Source organism: Cavia porcellus, unplaced genomic scaffold (assembly GCF_034190915.1).
Source record: "Cavia porcellus strain 051 isolate PalLab524CR breed Dunkin Hartley unplaced genomic scaffold, mCavPor4.1 scaffold_11, whole genome shotgun sequence".
In the NCBI taxonomy this organism is placed as follows: Eukaryota; Metazoa; Chordata; class Mammalia; order Rodentia; family Caviidae; genus Cavia; species Cavia porcellus.
In genome coordinates this window covers 43301469-43308493 of record NW_026947494.1, presented here as the reverse complement: position 1 = coordinate 43308493, position 7025 = coordinate 43301469, and positions in this window count along the sequence as shown.

Sequence of the window (7025 nt, the reverse complement as noted above, 5' to 3'; positions counted from 1 at the left end):
GCAGGTAAGGGCTCAGGAAAATCTAAGATGAAAATCTGACTGTATAGTTTGGATAGTTCTTCGAGGGTTATGAGCTCAGATTCAATCTGAGTTCTAATCCAAGTTTATTAAAATTACTTCTGTACATGTCTTATAACCTTCTGTAAGTCACAACTTCTGTGAAAGCAGGGGCTCAATTGAATACCTCAAACTACTATTTCAGCACCTTCTGGTCTTAGAACAATACAGTTAGGTAAGGATCTAATTGATCTTTCTGTGAAAACAGGGGCTCTAATTGTTTGCATGTAACATCTTTCATGTGCCTTTGGTGTCTGGAAGAGCACAAAAAATATTTGTTGAATGAATGCATATTTTTTTCTTTTCTTTCTATTCTTTATTCTTGGTGAACATTGCTCAGGCCAATATCTGAAGAGAGGAACTTCTATCACTAGTGCCAGTCAAAATGACTAAAGTGTGGCCTTTATGTGAACGGACTTCTTGCCCAGATACTAGAGGCTACATTTAATCTTGGAAACATTTAAGTAATAAATTGGATGAAGTGGTGCTCCGTAGGAAGGTAATTCCTAATCTTCTCTTTTTGACTCTTTGAGTTGTTGTACTCTACTTAAAAAACAAGACCCCATGGTGAAAAGCGGGGCAAGACCCCAACATGACAAACGGGGCAAGACGTCTTTTTTAAAAGAAGCACTTTTAGGGGCTGGGGGTTTAGCTCAGTGGCATAAGCACCTGCCTCGCAAGCAGGCGGTCGTGAGTTCAACCCCCGGTATCGATAAAAATGAAAAAGACAAAAAAAAAAAAAAAAAAAAAAAAAAAATAATAATAATAGAATCACTTTAAAAAAAAAAAAAAAAAAGAAGTGCTTTTATTTTAGCTGGCCCAGCGACACAGTGCAGATGCAATTTGCAAAGCTGTGCAACTGAGTTAGAGTTTTGACTGATTTTTATAGTTCATTTATGATTAGCTCATTGATCATTAAGTACATAGTGATGAGAAACAGAAATAAGGTGGGCCTTGTTCCCCTTTGCTTGAGGTAAGAAGCATTTCACAGTGGGTGGTTAGCCAATTCATAGCCCTTGGTCTGCCAATTCTGGGAACATTTGTCTCTCATAAAAGGAACAATGGTTGACATAGCATCATTTGTCTCTTACAAGGGGAACAAAAGTTGACATTGCACACAGGTCACTAAGGTAGGGGGGGATGACGCATTACAGAACAGCAGAACGACGCGGTCAGTTAATTTATAACTATGTGGTTGGTGCTTGGTTACTAGGGTAATGAGCTCAGTACAGAATGACAATATTACTAATAACTACCTTTTTAAGTAACTATTTTTGTTAATTATCTTTTAATCAATTATTTTAATTTTTTAGCATCTTAGTATAACATGAGTCATTTTTTCTAAATTAAAAATCACAAGTTTATTAGCAATCATGGACTGGGTTTTGTGTAAAAAAAATATCTAAACATTTCCAGTTTTTCTCTGTGTTAAAAGGGCTCTATTTAAATAGTAGAGCTGTCACTAAAACAATAACTAGAATATAAAATGTTGGGCTTGGAGGGAGTTTGTAGATCATTTAATCTCCCCTTCATTTTATAAGGGAGGACACTGAAGCTAATGCAGGGTATGTGAATTGCAATATATATCTAAAACCAGACCTACAGGTTTTATCCATCTGGCTCAGGGGTCTTCAGTCTCAAGAAAATCAACACTACTGTGGCTATGTAAGGGATGCTGGAATTATTAACATGGATAGTTTTTAATAGTGGGTAAGTTTGATGCTAAGTGCTTTATCTTGAAGGAAAGATAAAAATGTCTCATTCTCAGGACTGTGTGTCAAGTCAGGATGCTTACAGGAAGAGGACCTGTTTGGGTTTCCAGATATCATGATGCCTCAATGAATCTTGCATAAGTCATGCATCATGTTCAATACTTAATTCTCATGAGTTTGGTAAACCACATAACATGTTATGGTATCAGCAACATTGTTTTCATTTTATAGACAGAGACAATTGGGACCCCTAAATGATTTGTCCAAGATCATACACCAATGACATTTATCTGAACTGGGATTTCTACTAGGTCTTTCAAGAGTTCAAGTTCCGTAGTGATTTCCTACTGTTTATTTTTTTTTCTGAAATTCCGTATAACTTGTACCCTTTTTCTGCTTTTTTTTTCTTTTTCTCCTTAAATAAAATAAAAAAAAAAAAAAGAGTTCCAGCTCCGGTTCTTAGCCAGAGATAACATTTCAACAGAGGCCGCTTTGTGAGATCTTGGTGACAGTGTACACCTCTTTAAGAATGTTCTGTGCTTCCTGTGCTTTTAGATTTATGTAAATATGAGAGCTCACCAGGAGAAATTCTTCATGCCTGGATCAGTGTGAGCTGAAGTGGCCTCCGAGCCCTCAGCAGACCTTGTCACAAGCTGCACCTCCTGCACTTTGATAGGACATAGTCAGCCTGAGGTGGGGCCAAACTCTTACATATCAACTCATATTCTAAATATAACCTTTAGATTGCTAAAGCTTGAAGGACTGAAAAGATTTGGTGTGATCTTTACATTTTAAGAAGACAGAAACAAGCCTGGCGTGGTGGATCACGCCTGTAATCCCAGCACTCAGGAGGCTGAGGCACGAGGATCCTTGCGAGTTTGAGACCAGCCTGGGCTACAAAGTGAGCTCAAGGCTGGTGTGAACTGCATAGTGCAAGATCCTGTGTCAGAAAAAGACCAAAAAAAAAAAAAATACAGAAACGGAGGTCCACTTTGTGTTTGGTTTATGTTAAATTTTAAAGGGTGGGAACCATAGTGGCTAAGAGTAGCAGGTTTCTGTGAAGTCTGAGAAACCTTGGTTATGGTTAGTTCTTGCTTGTTGGTCAAATAACAGTAATAAATCACACAGTGTTTGATGACAGAAGGACACAGAGAAACTAGAAGACATGGGTGAGTACAGGGCGGCCAGGGGTAGAACTCTACCTCCGAAGTTTTAAGCCACTCTTGTGCTTAAATACTCTTGTGTCTGGGGAGGCCTAGCTATACTCTTTTAAGTTATTCTGAAATTTTGTTTTAACTTACTCTGAAGCTAAAGAACTGCTGTGTTTCTCTTTGTAACCAAGAAAGGAAAGAGTTTACATACATAGTGTGATAAAAAATAGTATGGAAAGTGTTTAAATTTTTTAAAAGATGCATTATAGTAAAAGACACGCTACCATTAATCTCCCTCAGAACACTGCCCCTTAATTTAAACACACTTATCCCGTCATTCTTTCCACTTTCTGAAGCAGCTCTGGAAGTCCTCTTTTCATGAGCATCTTTAGTTGTGCTGCTATGGCTGTCGCAATGTCCTGAATCAATTAAAAATGTTTACCTTTCAGGGTCATTTTGACTCTGGGAAGAGTCAGAAGTCATACAGTGCCAAAGCTGGTAAATAAGGTGGACAAGGATGCACCAGAATGTTTTTACAGACTTGTTTTTCCATTAGAAAGCACTCAGCAGCAGCAGCAGCAGCATTGATTGTTTTGATCACATCTCATAAAGGCACAAAACAAGCCTTCTAGAACTGCTTTAGAAAGTGGCAGGAGTGATGGGATGAGCTTGTTAGAAGTCAATGGGACTGTTTTGAGGGGGAATAAGGGCAATGTATAGTTTAATGTAACACATTTTTAAAATTTAAGGCTTGTAGCTTTTGGTTACACCTTGCATAAAATGATGGAGATGGACTCTATCAGGCACAAAACCATTGTGTATCCCAACAGGGTCTCTCTGCCCTTTTAGTTCCATCCTCAGACTTTAAAATCTTAACCAATCCTCCAAATAACTTTATGATGTAGGAGCCATCATTATGACAATTTTGAAAAAAAAGGAAAAGAAAAACCAATGTGGAAGACACGGTTTGGAGGCCCAGAGAAGCTAAAAAACTTGACCTCAGTAATAGAGGTACATCTGGTTCTTAACCGTGATACTTTGGATTCTAGCAGTTGCAGAATTTCCTACCAGCCTGTCTCATTTGGTTTTGTGACTGAGTATACAGAAGCCCCCCCCCCCCACACACACTAATAAGCAGTTACTGGTTGTGGGCAGGTGGACCTCAACAGTTAGGAGACTGACTTGAGTCCACTTTAGAGTGATCTTGGCTCAGGGAGAAAGAGCTTGAAGGTTTATCTATCAACTTTCTTCCATTGACTGCTCCTTTGGCAATTCACTCCTTGTCTGTCTTGGACATATGTGGGCTAAGCATGTCCTATGCCCATGCAAAGAGAGCAGGTGCTTGCAGGAAAAAGTCAAACACACATTACTGGCATGGAGATGTGAACTGAAGATAGTCTGTGCCCTCAACATTCATGTTAAAGTTTGTCATTGGCCAGAAAGTTTGTCTGCTTCTCATCTTAGGGCTTGCAAACATACGACCTGTCAAACACAAACCAGAATTAGATATAAATCATTTTTGAATTAAAGTTGAAAGGATTCTTTTGGTTGCAAATATAGAAGACAAACTGTACTAGTTTAGGTTAAAATCAGAATTCATGAGCACAAGCAAATCTCAGTGAAGATTAGAACACCATTGGTCTCAGGAATGAATAAGGCCCATAGTGTTAGTCTTCTCCATGTCTGCTCTCTTTTTATCGTACAATAGCTTCTTTGAAAAGGCAAAGGGCTTGGCAACTTATAGTTGCCCTGCTTCCCTTCTGGAGAGGAGCAGTCCTTCCCTTGGAGGCTTTCCTGACAGTTTTCACAGTGGATAACTGGGCCTGAGTGAGCCAAGTGCACACTCCATGGTGTCCATGTTACATGGGTGTCCACTCCTAATTCTCACACATGGTGGGGCAGGGAGAAGAGAGCAGTTCCCTGAAGGGAGAGTAGGTGAGGCTTCCAGGAGAATGGAGAGTGGTGGGGTAGACAAAACAGTGGCCTCACAGATGCTCTGCTGGAGAAAAGGTCAATTCTCTGCCTAAAAAGCATTTTATTGTAGAACTAAAAAAAAGGAAACAAGGGGGAAATGAAGTCCTTAATTTTATTAGGAACAAAGTAGCAATAGCATTGATTGTCCTGGCAGCATATGAATTAGGATTTTTAACTAATACCAGTGTCCCAGAAAAGGTAAACAAAGAAATGCCAGTCCAAGAAAGCTGGGCTCCAGAAGGTCCTCAGCTCCTCTTATGAAACCATCTCCTCAATCCCCATCTTGGTCGTATGTTTGCAAACCATCTCCTCAATCCTTAGTCACTTTTTACCTGATCTCGATGGAGATTTCTCCTCTTGATCTGTGATCACAACTGCCACTGCACATTGACCATGGGGCCTTGATTAATTCTTCTGATAGGTAGTTGCTCCAAATATGTAATGATCTAATTTAGGGACTGTTCTTTGAAAGAAACAAAACCAAGGTTCACATTTGAGAAAGAATGATAAGGCATCCTGCTCTCCTCCCATTCGCTCTCATTCAACACACACTTACAAGCGTGCACCAGATACACACTGGCAATTCATAAGGAGGAAGGTACCCCCACCCCACCCCCAAGCACACCTGGACAGGTGTGTCAAGCTCAGCTGGCCAAGCACTCTTATCTCCTGCAGGAACCCTTTTCCTCCTACCAACTCCTCCAGCCAGCCTTCCTGTCTTCCGTTTGTTTCTTTCTCTCTTTCTCTCAGTCTGTCTGTCTCAATGTCTTTCTGTCTCTGTCACACACACACACACACACACACACACACACACACACACACTCCACTGCAGATTCGCAGCCAAGGGTTACAAACAGTATGCCCCCAAGGCACGGCATTAAGCGCCCACACGAGCCACATTTAACTTCAATTTAGCTCGGGACAAAAGTCCAGGCCACCTGGGACCCAGCAGCGGGGCGGCGCACTGATGGGGCGCAACAGCTGCAGGTTGCGGGCGGCTCTCCGCGCAGGTCCAGCCCGTGCATTAGGGGCGGCGCCCCTTCCAGGCCAGGGTCCCGGGCGGCTGGAGGGAAGACGCCGACGCAGGGAGCTCCGCTGCCACCTGGGGCCACCGCGAAGGGATGCGGGTGCCCGGGACCTGTCGCCCGGTCCTGCTCGCCGCCTGTCTGGGGCTCTGCGGGGCGCTTGGAGGTCTGCACCCCTTCTCCTCCTTCCCCGCCTGCTGGGCGCCTGGAGATGGTGGGCGAGCGGCTCGCGGGCGCGGGGAGCCGGCTTATGGGCTCGGTGGACTCTGGGGCCCGATGCGCGGGCCTCCGTCGCGGCGACCGCGACGTGGAGGACTCCCAGGCCGGCGTTCCCAGGCCGGGCGGCCGGGGGAGGAGAACGCTTGGCCTTGCGCTGTGGCTTCGACGCCGCAGCTGAAAACGTGCAACTGCCTGCCCCGCGCTGCCGGGCACTTAGGGTCTCGGCGGTTCAGTGGGATCCGAGTCCCGGCCTGGCCTTCAGCCTTGTGAGGTCAGTGGAGGACCTGGAGTTGCAAGCTGCCTGCTGCTTGTGCTCCCATGAGCGGGATGAGTGATTCCTGCTGTCTTCCTCGCTTATCTTAGCTCTACCCCAATTTAGCTGGGGCTGGCCCTACTCAGCTTCACGTGATCCCAGTGTTGGGGGCTTTAAACTCATCGCTGAAATTGTTTCGTTACAGCTTGGTGTCCTCTAAATCCCTCCACAAAGGAGTTCAATATTTCTGGACTCAATAAGGTAGAAATGCTTTACATGTCTATGGTGGTTTTCAGACTCTAGAGATTCCTTTTAAGAACTACTTAAACTTTTTACATGATTAAGCTTGGTATTTGCGCCTTCCTGCCCTCCATGACTTTGACATTGAATTCATCTATGAAATAGAACATATATTTTTAGAGAACACATTCTAAATAAAAGGCCTTGTATCTCTGCAGTATGTAGACCAAGTTTTGAAGACTTTCTTATTTCATTTTAGGCGTAGCCAAATAGTGTCATCACTGCCTACTCTTGCTCGGTTAGGTTTCACTGCTTGAGAGAATTGCTCCAGCGACGCCCCCACCCCTGGGGGGAGACTCCTGACCCTCCTCTTTGTTGGGTTGTGGAGGGGACT